Below are 15,235 nucleotides of genomic sequence, written 5' to 3'. Positions count from 1 at the left end.
TCTCGTGGGTCATACCAATTGGATAGGTGCCTGATTTCGTTGTTCGTGACGTTATAGAGTCGTACCGATTGGCTTGCAGCCTTAATTTCACCTTCATCGGTCCCAGACTCTCGGGAGTCTTGCGGATTCGATGTCAGCCTGACCTCGATCCTTGTCGTTCCCTGACTCTCCTGGGTCACACCAATTGGTTAGATACCCGATTTCGATATTCATCCGTCCATTACGTTCCAGAGTTGTGCCGATTGGCTTGCAGCCTGACATTTACCCTCATTGGTCCCTGACTCTGCAGAGTCTTACCGATTGCATGGCAGCCTGACTTCGAACCTCGTCGTTCCATGACTATCCTGGGTCATAGCAAATGGACAGGTGCCCGATTTCGTTATTCGTGACGTTACAGAGTCGTACCAATTGGCTTGCAGACTGACATTTACCCTCATCGGTCCCTGACTCTATAGAGTCTTACGGATTGTATGGCAGCCTGCCTTCGAACCTCGTCGTTCCATGACTCTCCTGGGTCATATCAATTGGTTAGGTGCCTGATTTCGGTATTAGTGACGTCATATAGTCGTACCGATTGGCTTGCAGTCTGAATTTCTCCTTCATCGGTCCCTGACGTTCTGGAGTCTTACGGATTCCATGTCAGCCTGACCTCGACCCACGTCGTAACATGACTCTCGTGGGTCATACCAATTGGATAGGTGCCTGATTTCGTTGTTCGTGACGTTATAGAGTCGTACCGATTGGCTTGCAGCCTTAATTTCACCTTCATCGGTCCCAGACTCTCGGGAGTCTTACAGATTCGATGCCAGCCTGACCTCGATCCTCGTCGTTCCCTGACTCTCCTGGGTCATACCAATTGGTTCGGTACCCGATTTCGATATTCATCCGTCCATTACGTTCCAGAGTCGTACCAATTGCCTTGCAGCCTGACATTTACCCTCATCGGTCCCTGACTCTATAGAGTCTTACCGATTGCATGGCAGCCTGACTTTGAACCTCGTCGTTCCATGACTCTCCTGGGTCATATCAATTAGTTAGGTGCCTGATTTCGTTATTAGTGACGTCATATAGTCGAACCGATTGGCTTGCAGTCTGAATTTCTCCTTCATCGGTCCCTGACTCTCTGGAGTCTTACGGATTCCATCTCACCCTGACCTCGACCCCCATTGTTCCCTGACTCTCCTGCGTCATACCAATTGGATAGGTGCCTGATTTCATTGTTCGTGACGTTATAGAGTCGTACCGATTGGCTTGCAGCCTTAATTTCACCTTCATCGGTCCCAGACTCTCGGGAGTCTTGCGGATTCGATGTCAGCCTGACCTCGATCCTTGTCGTTCCCTGACTCTCCTGGGTCACACCAATTGGTTAGATACCCGATTTCGATATTCATCCGTCCATTACGTTCCAGAGTCGTGCCGATTGGCTTGCAGCCTGACATTTACCCTCATCGGTCCCTGACTCTGCAGAGTCTTACCGATTGCATGGCAGCCTGACTTCGAACCTCGTCGTTCCATGACTCTCCTGGGTCATAGCAAATGGATAGATGCCCGATTTCATTATTCGTGATGTTACAGAGTCGTACCAATTGGCTTGCAGCCTGACATTTAGCCTCATCGGTCCCTGACTCTATAGAGTCTTACCGATTGCATGGCAGCCTGACTTCGAACCTCGTCGTTCCATGACTCTCCTGGGTCATATCAAGTGGTTAGGTGCCTGATTTCGTTATTAGTGACGTCATATAGTCGTACCGATTATCTTGCAGTCTGAATTTCTCCTTCATCGGTCCTTGACTCTCTGGAGTCTTACGGATTCGATGTCAGCCTGACCTCGATCCTCGTCGTTCCCTCACTCTCCTGGGTCATACCAATTGGTTAGGTACCCGATTTCGATATTCATCCGTCCATTACGTTCCAGAGTCGTGCCGATTGGCTTGCAGTCTGAATTTCTCCTTCATCGAACCCTGACTCTCTAGAGTCTTACGGATTCCATGTCAGCCTGACCTCGACCCTCGTCGTTCCCTGACTCTCCTGGGTCATAACAATTGGATAGGTGCCTGATTTCGTTGTTCGTGACGTTATAGAGTCGTACCGATTGGCTTGCAGCCTTAATTTCACCTTCATCGGTCCCAGACTCTCGGGAGTCTTACAGATTCGATGCCAGCCTGACCTCGATCCTCGTCGTTCCCTGACTCTCCTGGGTCATACCAATTGGTTCGGTACCCGATTTCGATATTCATCCGTCCATTACGTTCCAGAGTCGTACCAATTGCCTTGCAGCCTGACATTTACCCTCATCGGTCCCTGACTCTTTAGAGTCTTACCGATTGCATGGCAGCCTGACTTTGAACCTCGTCGTTCCATGACTCTCCTGGGTCATATCAATTAGTTAGGTGCCTGATTTCGTTATTAGTGACGTCATATAGTCGAACCGATTGGCTTGCAGTCTGAATTTCTCCTTCATCGGTCCCTGACTCTCTGGAGTCTTACGGATTCCATCTCACCCTGACCTCGACCCCCATTGTTCCCTGACTCTCCTGCGTCATACCAATTGGATAGGTGCCTGATTTCATTGTTCGTGACGTTATAGAGTCGTACCGATTGGCTTGCAGCCTTAATTTCACCTTCATCGGTCCCAGACTCTCGGGAGTCTTACGGATTCGATGCCAGCCTGACCTTGATCCTCGTCGTTCCTTGACTCTCCTGGGTCATACCAATTGGTTAGGTACCCGATTTCGATATTCATCCGTCCATTACGTTACAGAGTCGTGCCGATTGGCTTGCAGCCTGACATTTACCCTCCTCGGTCCCTGACTCTGCAGAGTCTTACCGATTGCATGTCAGCCTGACTTCGAACCTCGTCGTTCCATGACTCTCCTGGGTCATAGCAAATGGACAGGTGCCCGATTTCGTTATTCGTGACGTTACATAGTCGTACCAATTGGCTTGCAGACTGACATTTACCCTCATCGGTCCCTGACTCTATAGAGTCTTACGGATTGCATGGCAGCCTGCCTTCGAACCTCGTCGTTCCATGACTCTCCTGGGTCATATCAATTGGTTAGGTGCCTGATTTCGTTATTAGTGACGTCATATAGTCGTACCGATTGGCTTGCAGTCTGAATTTCTCCTTCATCGAACCCTGACTCTCTAGAGTCTTACGGATTCCATGTCAGCCTGACCTCGACCCTCGTCGTTCCCTGACTCTCCTGGGTCATAACAATTGGATAGGTGCCTGATTTCGTTGTTCGTGACGTTATAGAGTCGTACCGATTGGCTTGCAGACTGACATTTACCCTCATCGGTCCCTGACTCTATAGAGTCTTACGGATTGCATGGCAGCCTGCCTTCGAACCTCGTCGTTCCATGACTCTCCTGGGTCATATCAATTGGTTAGGTGCCTGATTTCGTTATTAGTGACGTCATATAGTCGTACCGATTGGCTTGCAGTCTGAATTTCTCCTTCATCGGTCCCTGACGTTCTGGAGTCTTACGGATTCCATGTCAGCCTGACCTCGACCCACGTCGTAACATGACTCTCGTGGGTCATACCAATTGGATAGGTGCCTGATTTCGTTGTTCGTGACGTTATAGAGTCGTACCGATTGGCTTGCAGCCTTAATTTCACCTTCATCGGTCCCAGACTCTCGGGAGTCTTGCGGATTCGATGTCAGCCTGACCTCGATCCTTGTCGTTCCCTGACTCTCCTGGGTCACACCAATTGGTTAGATACCCGATTTCGATATTCATCCGTCCATTACGTTCCAGAGTTGTGCCGATTGGCTTGCAGCCTGACATTTACCCTCATTGGTCCCTGACTCTGCAGAGTCTTACCGATTGCATGGCAGCCTGACTTCGAACCTCGTCGTTCCATGACTATCCTGGGTCATAGCAAATGGACAGGTGCCCGATTTCGTTATTCGTGACGTTACAGAGTCGTACCAATTGGCTTGCAGACTGACATTTACCCTCATCGGTCCCTGACTCTATAGAGTCTTACGGATTGTATGGCAGCCTGCCTTCGAACCTCGTCGTTCCATGACTCTCCTGGGTCATATCAATTGGTTAGGTGCCTGATTTCGGTATTAGTGACGTCATATAGTCGTACCGATTGGCTTGCAGTCTGAATTTCTCCTTCATCGGTCCCTGACGTTCTGGAGTCTTACGGATTCCATGTCAGCCTGACCTCGACCCACGTCGTAACATGACTCTCGTGGGTCATACCAATTGGATAGGTGCCTGATTTCGTTGTTCGTGACGTTATAGAGTCGTACCGATTGGCTTGCAGCCTTAATTTCACCTTCATCGGTCCCAGACTCTCGGGAGTCTTGCGGATTCGATGTCAGCCTGACCTCGATCCTTGTCGTTCCCTGACTCTCCTGGGTCACACCAATTGGTTAGATACCCGATTTCGATATTCATCCGTCGATTACGTTCCAGAGTCGTGCCGATTGGCTTGCAGCCTGACATTTACCCTCATTGGTCCCTGACTCTGCAGAGTCTTACCAATTGCATGGCAGCCTGACTTCGAACCTCGTCGTTCCATGACTCTCCTGGGTCATAGCAAATGGATAGATGCCCGATTTCATTATTCGTGATTTTACAGAGTCGTACCAATTGGCTTGCAGCCTGACATTTACCCTCATCGGTCCCTGACCCTATAGAGTCTTACCGATTGCATGGCAGCCTGATTTCGAACCTCGTCGTTCCATGACTCTCCTGGGTCATAGCAAATGGACAGGTGCCCGATTTCGTTATTCGTGACGTTACAGAGTCGTACCAATTGGCTTGCAGACTGACATTTACCCTCATCGGTCCCTGACTCTGCAGAGTCTTACCGATTGCATGGCAGCCTGACTTCGAACCTCGTCGTTCCATGACTCTCCTGGGTCATAGCAAATGGATAGATGCCCGATGTCATTATTCGTGACGTTCAAGAGTCGTACCAATTGGCTTGCAGCCTGACATTTACCCTCCTCGTTCCCTGACTCTGCAGAGTCTTACCGATTGCATGGCAGCCTGACTTCGAACCTCGTCGTTCCATGACTCTCCTGGGTCATAGCAAATGGACAGGTGCCCGATTTCGTTATTCGTGACGTTACAGAGTCGTACCAATTGGCTTGCAGACTGACATTTACCCTCATCGGTCCCTGACTCTATAGAGTCTTACGGATTGCATGGCAGCCTGCCTTCGAACCTCGTCCTTCCATGACTCTCCTGGGTCATATCAATTGGTTAGGTGCCTGATTTCGTTATTAGTGACGTCATATAGTCGTACCGATTGGCTTGCAGTCTGAATTTCTCCTTCATCGGTCCCTGACGTTCTGGAGTCTTACGGATTCCATGTCAGCCTGACCTCGACCCTCGTCGTAACCTGACTCTCGTGGGTCATACCAATTGGATAGGTGCCTGATTTCGTTGTTTGTGACGTTATAGAGTCGTACCGATTGGCTTGCAGCCTTAATTTCACCTTCATCGGTCCCAGACTCTCGGGAGTCTTGCGGATTCGATGTCAGCCTGACCTCGATCCTTGTCGTTCCCTGACTCTCCTGGGTCACACCAATTGGTTAGATACCCGATTTCGATATTCATCCGTCCATTACGTTCCAGAGTCGTGCCGATTGGCTTGCAGCCTGACATTTACCCTCATCGGTCCCTGACTCTGCAGAGTCTTACCGATTGCATGGCAGCCTGACTTCGAACCTCGTCGTTCCATGACTCTCCTGGGTCATAGCAAATGGATAGATGCCCGATGTCATTATTCGTGACGTTCAAGAGTCGTACCAATTGGCTTGCAGCCTGACATTTACCCTCCTCGTTCCCTGACTCTGCAGAGTCTTACCGATTGCATGGCAGCCTGACTTCGAACCTCGTCGTTCCATGACTCTCCTGGGTCATAGCAAATGGACAGGTGCCCGATTTCGTTATTCGTGACGTTACAGAGTCGTACCAATTGGCTTGCAGACTGACATTTACCCTCATCGGTCCCTGACTCTATAGAGTCTTACGGATTGCATGGCAGCCTGCCTTCGAACCTCGTCCTTCCATGACTCTCCTGGGTCATATCAATTGGTTAGGTGCCTGATTTCGTTATTAGTGACGTCATATAGTCGTACCGATTGGCTTGCAGTCTGAATTTCTCCTTCATCGGTCCCTGACGTTCTGGAGTCTTACGGATTCCATGTCAGCCTGACCTCGACCCTCGTCGTAACCTGACTCTCGTGGGTCATACCAATTGGATAGGTGCCTGATTTCGTTGTTCGTGACGTTATAGAGTCGTACCGATTGGCTTGCAGCCTTAATTTCACCTTCATCGGTCCCAGACTCTCGGGAGTCTTGCGGATTCGATGTCAGCCTGACCTCGATCCTTGTCGTTCCCTGACTCTCCTGGGTCACACCAATTGGTTAGATACCCGATTTCGATATTCATCCGTCCATTACGTTCCAGAATCGTGCCGATTGGCTTGCAGCCTGACATTTACCCTCATCGGTCCCTGACTCTGCAGAGTCTTACCGATTGCATGGCAGCCTGACTTCGAACCTCGTCGTTCCATGACTCTCCTGGGTCATAGCAAATGGACAGATGCCCGATGTCATTATTGGTGACGTTCAAGAGTCGTACCAATTGGCTTGCAGCCTGACATTTACCCTCCTCGTTCCCTGACTCTGCAGAGTCTTACCGATTGCATGGCAGCCTGACTTCGAACCTCGTCGTTCCATGACTCTCCTGGGTCATAGCAAATGGACAGGTGCCCGATTTCGTTATTCGTGACGTTACAGAGTCGTACCAATTGGCTTGCAGACTGACATTTACCCTCATCGGTCCCTGACTCTATAGAGTCTTACGGATTGCATGGCAGCCTGCCTTCGAACCTCGTCCTTCCATGACTCTCCTGGGTCATATCAATTGGTTAGGTGCCTGATTTCGTTATTAGTGACGTCATATAGTCGTACCGATTGGCTTGCAGTCTGAATTTCTCCTTCATCGGTCCCTGACGTTCTGGAGTCTTACGGATTCCATGTCAGCCTGACCTCGACCCTCGTCGTAACCTGACTCTCGTGGGTCATACCAATTGGATAGGTGCCTGATTTCGTTGTTCGTGACGTTATAGAGTCGTACCGATTGGCTTGCAGCCTTAATTTCACCTTCATCGGTCCCAGACTCTCGGGAGTCTTGCGGATTCGATGTCAGCCTGACCTCGATCCTTGTCGTTCCCTGACTCTCCTGGGTCACACCAATTGGTTAGATACCCGATTTCGATATTCATCCGTCCATTACGTTCCAGAATCGTGCCGATTGGCTTGCAGCCTGACATTTACCCTCATCGGTCCCTGACTCTGCAGAGTCTTACCGATTGCATGGCAGCCTGACTTCGAACCTCGTCGTTCCATGACTCTCCTGGGTCATAGCAAATGGACAGATGCCCGATGTCATTATTGGTGACGTTCAAGAGTCGTACCAATTGGCTTGCAGCCTGACATTTACCCTCCTCGTTCCCTGACTCTGCAGAGTCTTACCGATTGCATGGCAGCCTGACTTCGAACCTCGTCGTTCCATGACTCTCCTGGGTCATAGCAAATGGACAGGTGCCCGATTTCGTTATTCGTGACGTTACAGAGTCGTACCAATTGGCTTGCAGACTGACATTTACCCTCATCGGTCCCTGACTCTATAGAGTCTTACGGATTGCATGGCAGCCTGCCTTCGAACCTCGTCGTTCCATGACACTCCTGGCTCATATCAATTGGTTAGGTGCCTGATTTCGTTATTAGTGACGTCATATAGTCGTACCGATTGGCTTGCAGTCTGAATTTCTCCTTCATCGAACCCTGACTCTCTAGAGTCTTACGGATTCCATGCCAGCCTGACCTCGACCGTCGTCGTTCCCTGACTCTCCTGGGTCATAACAATTGGATAGGTGCCTGATTTCGTTGTTCGTGACATTATTGAGTCGTACCGATTGGCTTGCAGCCTTAATTTCACCTTCATCGGTCCCAGACTCTCTGGAATCTTACGTATTCGATGTCAGCCTGACCTCGATCCTCGTCGTTCCCTGACTCTCCTGGGTCATACCAATTGGTTAGGTACCCGATTTCGATATTCATCCGTCCATTACGTTCCAGAGTCGTGCCGATTGGCTTGCAGCCTGACATTTACCCTCCTCGTTCCATGACTCTGCAGAGTCTTACCGATTGCATGGCAGCCTGACTTCGAACCTCGTCGTTCCATGACTCTCCTGGGTCATAGCAAATGGACAGCTACCCGATTTCGTTATTCGTGACGTTACAGAGTCGTACCAATTGGCTTGCAGACTGACATTTACCCTCATCGGTCCCTGATTCTATAGAGTCTTACGGATTGCATGGCAGCCTGCCTTCGAACCTCGTCCTTCCATGACTCTCCTGGGTCATAGCAAATGGACAGGTGCCCGATTTCGTTATTCGTGACGTTACAGAGTCGTACCAATTGGCTTGCAGACTGACATTTACCCTCATCGGTCCCTGACTCTATAGAGTCTTACGGATTGCATGGCAGCCTGCCTTCGAACCTCGTCGTTCCATGACACTCCTGGCTCATATCAATTGGTTAGGTGCCTGATTTCGTTATTAGTGACGTCATATAGTCGTACCGATTGGCTTGCAGTCTGAATTTCTCCTTCATCGAACCCTGACTCTCTAGAGTCTTACGGATTCCATGCCAGCCTGACCTCGACCCTCGTCGTTCCCTGACTCTCCTGGGTCATAACAATTGGATAGGTGCCTGATTTCGTTGTTCGTGACATTATTGAGTCGTACCGATTGGCTTGCAGCCTTAATTTCACCTTCATCGGTCCCAGACTCTCTGGAATCTTACGTATTCGATGTCAGCCTGACCTCGATCCTCGTCGTTCCCTGACTCTCCTGGGTCATACCAATTGGTTAGGTACCCGATTTCGATATTCATCCGTCCATTACGTTCCAGAGTCGTGCCGATTGGCTTGCAGCCTGACATTTACCCTCCTCGTTCCATGACTCTGCAGAGTCTTACCGATTGCATGGCAGCCTGACTTCGAACCTCGTCGTTCCATGACTCTCCTGGGTCATAGCAAATGGACAGCTACCCGATTTCGTTATTCGTGACGTTACAGAGTCGTACCAATTGGCTTGCAGACTGACATTTACCCTCATCGGTCCCTGATTCTATAGAGTCTTACGGATTGCATGGCAGCCTGCCTTCGAACCTCGTCCTTCCATGACTCTCCTGGGTCATATCAATTGGTTAGGTGCCTGATTTCGTTATTAGTGACGTCATATAGTCGTACCGATTGGCTTGCAGTCTGAATTTCTCCTTCATCGGTCCCTGACGTTCTGGAGTCTTACGGATTCCATGTCAGCCTGACCTCGACCCTCGTCGTAACCTGACTCTCGTGGGTCATACCAATTGGATAGGTGCCTGATTTCGTTGTTCGTGACGTTATAGAGTCGTACCGATTGGCTTGCAGCCTTAATTTCACCTTCATCGGTCCCAGACTCTCGGGAGTCTTGCGGATTCGATGTCAGCCTGACCTCGATCCTTGTCGTTCCCTGACTCTCCTGGGTCACACCAATTGGTTAGATACCCGATTTCGATATTCATCCGTCCATTACGTTCCAGAGTCGTGCCGATTGGCTTGCAGCCTGACATTTACCCTCATCGGTCCCTGACTCTGCAGAGTCTTACCGATTGCATGGCAGCCTGACTTCGAACCTCGTCGTTCCATGACTCTCCTGGGTCATAGCAAATGGATAGATGCCCGATGTCATTATTCGTGACGTTCAAGAGTCGTACCAATTGGCTTGCAGCCTGACATTTACCCTCCTCGTTCCCTGACTCTGCAGAGTCTTACCGATTGCATGGCAGCCTGACTTCGAACCTCGTCGTTCCATGACTCTCCTGGGTCATAGCAAATGGACAGGTGCCCGATTTCGTTATTCGTGACGTTACAGAGTCGTACCAATTGGCTTGCAGACTGACATTTACCCTCATCGGTCCCTGACTCTATAGAGTCTTACGGATTGCATGGCAGCCTGCCTTCGAACCTCGTCGTTCCATGACTCTCCTGGGTCATATCAATTGGTTAGGTGCCTGATTTCGTTATTAGTGACGTCATATAGTCGTTCCGATTGGCTTGCAGTCTGAATTTCTCCTTCATCGGTCCCTGACGTTCTGGAGTCTTACGGATTCCTTGTCAGCCTGACCTCGACCCACGTCGTAACCTGACTCTCGTGGGTCATACCAATTGGATAGGTGCCTGATTTCGTTGTTCGTGACGTTATAGAGTCGTACCGATTGGCTTGCAGCCTTAATTTCACCTTCCTCGGTCCCAGACTCTCGGGAGTCTTGCGGATTCGATGTCAGCCTGACCTCGATCCTTGTCGTTCCCTGACTCTCCTGGGTCACACCAATTGGTTAGATACCCGATTTCGATATTCATCCGTCCATTACGTTCCAGAGTCGTGCCGATTGGCTTGCAGCCTGACATTTACCCTCATCGGTCCCTGACTCTGCAGAGTCTTACCGATTGCATGGCAGCCTGACTTCGAACCTCGTCGTTCCATGACTCTCCTGGGTCATAGCAAATGGATAGATGCCCGATTTCATTATTCGTGATGTTACAGAGTCGTACCAATTCGCTTGCAGCCTGACATTTACCCTCATCGGTCCCTGACTCCATAGAGTCTTACCGATTGCATGGCAGCCTGACTTCGAACCTCGTCGTTCCCTGACTCTCCTGCGTCATACCAATTGGATAGGTGCCTGATTTCATTGTTCGTGATGTTATAGAGTCGTACCGATTGGCTTGCAGCCTTAATTTCACCTTCATCGGTCCCAGACTCTCGGGAGTCTTATGGATTCGATGGCAGCCTGACCTCGATCCTCGTCGTTCCCTGACTCTCCTGGGTCATACCAATTGGTTAGGTACCCGATTTCCATATTCATCCGTCCATTACGTTACAGAGTCGTGCCGATTGGCTTGCAGCCTGACATTTACCCTCCTCGGTCCCTGACTCTGCAGAGTCTTACCGATTGCATGTCAGCCTGACTTGGAACCTCGTCGTTCCATGACTCTCCTGGGTCATAGCAAATGGACTGGTGCCCGATTTCGTTATTGGTGACGTTACAGAGTCGTACCAATTGGCTTGCAGCCTGACATTTACCCTCATCGGTCCCTGACTCTATAGAGTCTTACGGATTGCATGGCAGCCTGCCTTCGAACCTCGTCGTTCCATGACACTCCTGGGTCATATCAATTGGTTAGGTGCCTGATTTCGTTATTAGTGACGTCATATAGTCGTACCGATTGGCTTGCAGTCTGAATTTCTCCTTCATCGAACCCTGACTCTCTAGAGTCTTACGGATTCCATGTCAGCCTGACCTCGACCCTCGTCGTTCCCTGACTCTCCTGGGTCATAACAATTGGATAGGTGCCTGATTTCGTTGTTCGTGACGTTATAGAGTCGTAGCGATTGGCTTGCAGCCTTAATTTCACCTTCATCGGTCCCAGACTCTCTGGAGTCTTACGTATTCGATGTCAGCCTGACCTCGATCCTCGTCGTTCCCTGACTCTCCTGGGTCATACCAATTGGTTAGGTACCCGATTTCGATATTCATCCGTCCATTACGTTCCAGAGTCGTGCCGATTGGCTTGCAGCCTGACATTTACCCTCCTCGTTCCATGACTCTGCAGAGTCTTACCGATTGCATGGCAGCCTGACTTCGAACCTCGTCGTTCCATGACTCTCCTGGGTCATAGCAAATGGACAGCTACCCGATTTCGTTATTCGTGACGTTACAGAGTCGTACCAATTGGCTTGCAGACTGACATTTACCCTCATCGGTCCCTGACTCTATAGAGTCTTACGGATTGCATGGCAGCCTGCCTTCGAACCTCGTCCTTCCATGACTCTCCTGGGTCATATCAATTGGTTAGGTGCCTGATTTCGTTATTAGTGACGTCATATAGTCGTACCGATTGGCTTGCAGTCTGAATTTCTCCTTCATCGGTCCCTGACGTTCTGGAGTCTTACGGATTCCATGTCAGCCTGACCTCGACCCTCGTCGTAACCTGACTCTCGTGGGTCATACCAATTGGATAGGTGCCTGATTTCGTTGTTCGTGACGTTATAGAGTCGTACCGATTGGCTTGCAGCCTTAATTTCACCTTCATCGGTCCCAGACTCTCGGGAGTCTTGCGGATTCGATGTCAGCCTGACCTCGATCCTTGTCGTTCCCTGACTCTCCTGGGTCACACCAATTGGTTAGATACCCGATTTCGATATTCATCCGTCCATTACGTTCCAGAGTCGTGCCGATTGGCTTGCAGCCTGACATTTACCCTCATCGGTCCCTGACTCTGCAGAGTCTTACCGATTGCATGGCAGCCTGACTTCGAACCTCGTCGTTCCATGACTCTCCTGGGTCATAGCAAATGGATAGATGCCCGATGTCATTATTCGTGACGTTCAAGAGTCGTACCAATTGGCTTGCAGCCTGACATTTACCCTCCTCGTTCCCTGACTCTGCAGAGTCTTACCGATTGCATGGCAGCCTGACTTCGAACCTCGTCGTTCCATGACTCTCCTGGGTCATAGGAAATGGACAGGTGCCCGATTTCGTTATTCGTGACGTTACAGAGTCGTACCAATTGGCTTGCAGACTGACATTTACCCTCATCGGTCCCTGACTCTATAGAGTCTTACGGATTGCATGGCAGCCTGCCTTCGAACCTCGTCGTTCCATGACTCTCCTGGGTCATATCAATTGGTTAGGTGCCTGATTTCGTTATTAGTGACGTCATATAGTCGTTCCGATTGGCTTGCAGTCTGAATTTCTCCTTCATCGGTCCCTGACGTTCTGGAGTCTTACGGATTCCTTGTCAGCCTGACCTCGACCCACGTCGTAACCTGACTCTCGTGGGTCATACCAATTGGATAGGTGCCTGATTTCGTTGTTCGTGACGTTATAGAGTCGTACCGATTGGCTTGCAGCCTTAATTTCACCTTCCTCGGTCCCAGACTCTCGGGAGTCTTGCGGATTCGATGTCAGCCTGACCTCGATCCTTGTCGTTCCCTGACTCTCCTGGGTCACACCAATTGGTTAGATACCCGATTTCGATATTCATCCGTCCATTACGTTCCAGAGTCGTGCCGATTGGCTTGCAGCCTGACATTTACCCTCATCGGTCCCTGACTCTGCAGAGTCTTACCGATTGCATGGCAGCCTGACTTCGAACCTCGTCGTTCCATGACTCTCCTGGGTCATAGCAAATGGATAGATGCCCGATTTCATTATTCGTGATGTTACAGAGTCGTACCAATTCGCTTGCAGCCTGACATTTACCCTCATCGGTCCCTGACTCTATAGAGTCTTACCGATTGCATGGCAGCCTGACTTCGAACCTCGTCGTTCCCTGACTCTCCTGCGTCATACCAATTGGATAGGTGCCTGATTTCATTGTTCGTGACGTTATAGAGTCGTACCGATTGGCTTGCAGCCTTAATTTCACCTTCATCGGTCCCAGACTCTCGGGAGTCTTATGGATTCGATGGCAGCCTGACCTCGATCCTCGTCGTTCCCTGACTCTCCTGGGTCATACCAATTGGTTAGGTACCCGATTTCCATATTCATCCGTCCATTACGTTACAGAGTCGTGCCGATTGGCTTGCAGCCTGACATTTACCCTCCTCGGTCCCTGACTCTGCAGAGTCTTACCGATTGCATGTCAGCCTGACTTCGAACCTCGTCGTTCCATGACTCTCCTCGGTCATACAAATGGACAGGTGCCCGATTTCGTTATTCGTGACGTTACAGAGTCGTACCAATTGGCTTGCAGCCTGACATTTACCCTCATCGGTCCCTGACTCTATAGAGTCTTACGGATTGCATGGCAGCCTGCCTTCGAACCTCGTCGTTCCATGACACTCCTGGGTCATATCAATTGGTTAGGTGCCTGATTTCGTTATTAGTGACGTCATATAGTCGTACCGATTGGCTTGCAGTCTGAATTTCTCCTTCATCGAACCCTGACTCTCTAGAGTCTTACGGATTCCATGCCAGCCTGACCTCGACCCTCGTCGTTCCCTGACTCTCCTGGGTCATAACAATTGGATAGGTGCCTGATTTCGTTGTTCGTGACATTATTGAGTCGTACCGATTGGCTTGCAGCCTTAATTTCTCCTTCATCGGTCCCAGACTCTCTGGAGTTTTAAGTATTCGATGTCAGCCTGACCTCGATCCTCGTCGTTCCCTGACTCTCCTGGGTCATACCAATTGGTTAGGTACCCGATTTCGATATTCATCCGTCCATTACGTTCCAGAGTCGTGCCGATTGGCTTGCAGCCTGACATTTACCCTCCTCGTTCCATGACTCTGCAGAGTCTTACCGATTGCATGGCAGCCTGACTTCGAACCTCGTCGTTCCATGACTCTCCTGGGTCATAGCAAATGGACAGCTACCCGATTTCGTTATTCGTGACGTTACAGAGTCGTACCAATTGGCTTGCAGACTGACATTTACCCTCATCGGTCCCTGACTCTATAGAGTCTTACGGATTGCATGGCAGCCTGCCTTCGAACCTCGTCCTTCCATGACTCTCCTGGGTCATATCAATTGGTTAGGTGCCTGATTTCGTTATTAGTGACGTCATATAGTCGTACCGATTGGCTTGCAGTCTGAATTTCTCCTTCATCGGTCCCTGACGTTCTGGAGTCTTACGGATTCCATGTCAGCCTGACCTCGACCCTCGTCGTAACCTGACTCTCGTGGGTCATACCAATTGGATAGGTGCCTGATTTCGTTGTTCGTGACGTTATAGAGTCGTACCGATTGGCTTGCAGCCTTAATTTCACCTTCATCGGTCCCAGACTCTCGGGAGTCTTGCGGATTCGATGTCAGCCTGACCTCGATCCTTGTCGTTCCCTGACTCTCCTGGGTCACACCAATTGGTTAGATACCCGATTTCGATATTCATCCGTCCATTACGTTCCAGAGTCGTGCCGATTGGCTTGCAGCCTGACATTTACCCTCATCGGTCCCTGACTCTGCAGAGTCTTACCGATTGCATGGCAGCCTGACTTCGAACCTCGTCGTTCCATGACTCTCCTGGGTCATAGCAAATGGATAGATGCCCGATGTCATTATTCGTGACGTTCAAGAGTCGTACCAATTGGCTTGCAGCCTGACATTTACCCTCCTCGTTCCCTGACTCTGCAGAGTCT

This window comes from Sceloporus occidentalis, unplaced genomic scaffold, assembly GCF_023333645.1.
Source record: "Sceloporus occidentalis isolate IW3139 unplaced genomic scaffold, rSceOcc1.0.p SCAF_1, whole genome shotgun sequence".
Lineage (NCBI taxonomy): Eukaryota > Metazoa > Chordata > Lepidosauria > Squamata > Phrynosomatidae > Sceloporus > Sceloporus occidentalis.
The sequence above is the reverse complement of the archived record's forward strand: the minus strand, read 5'-3'. Positions refer to the sequence as shown.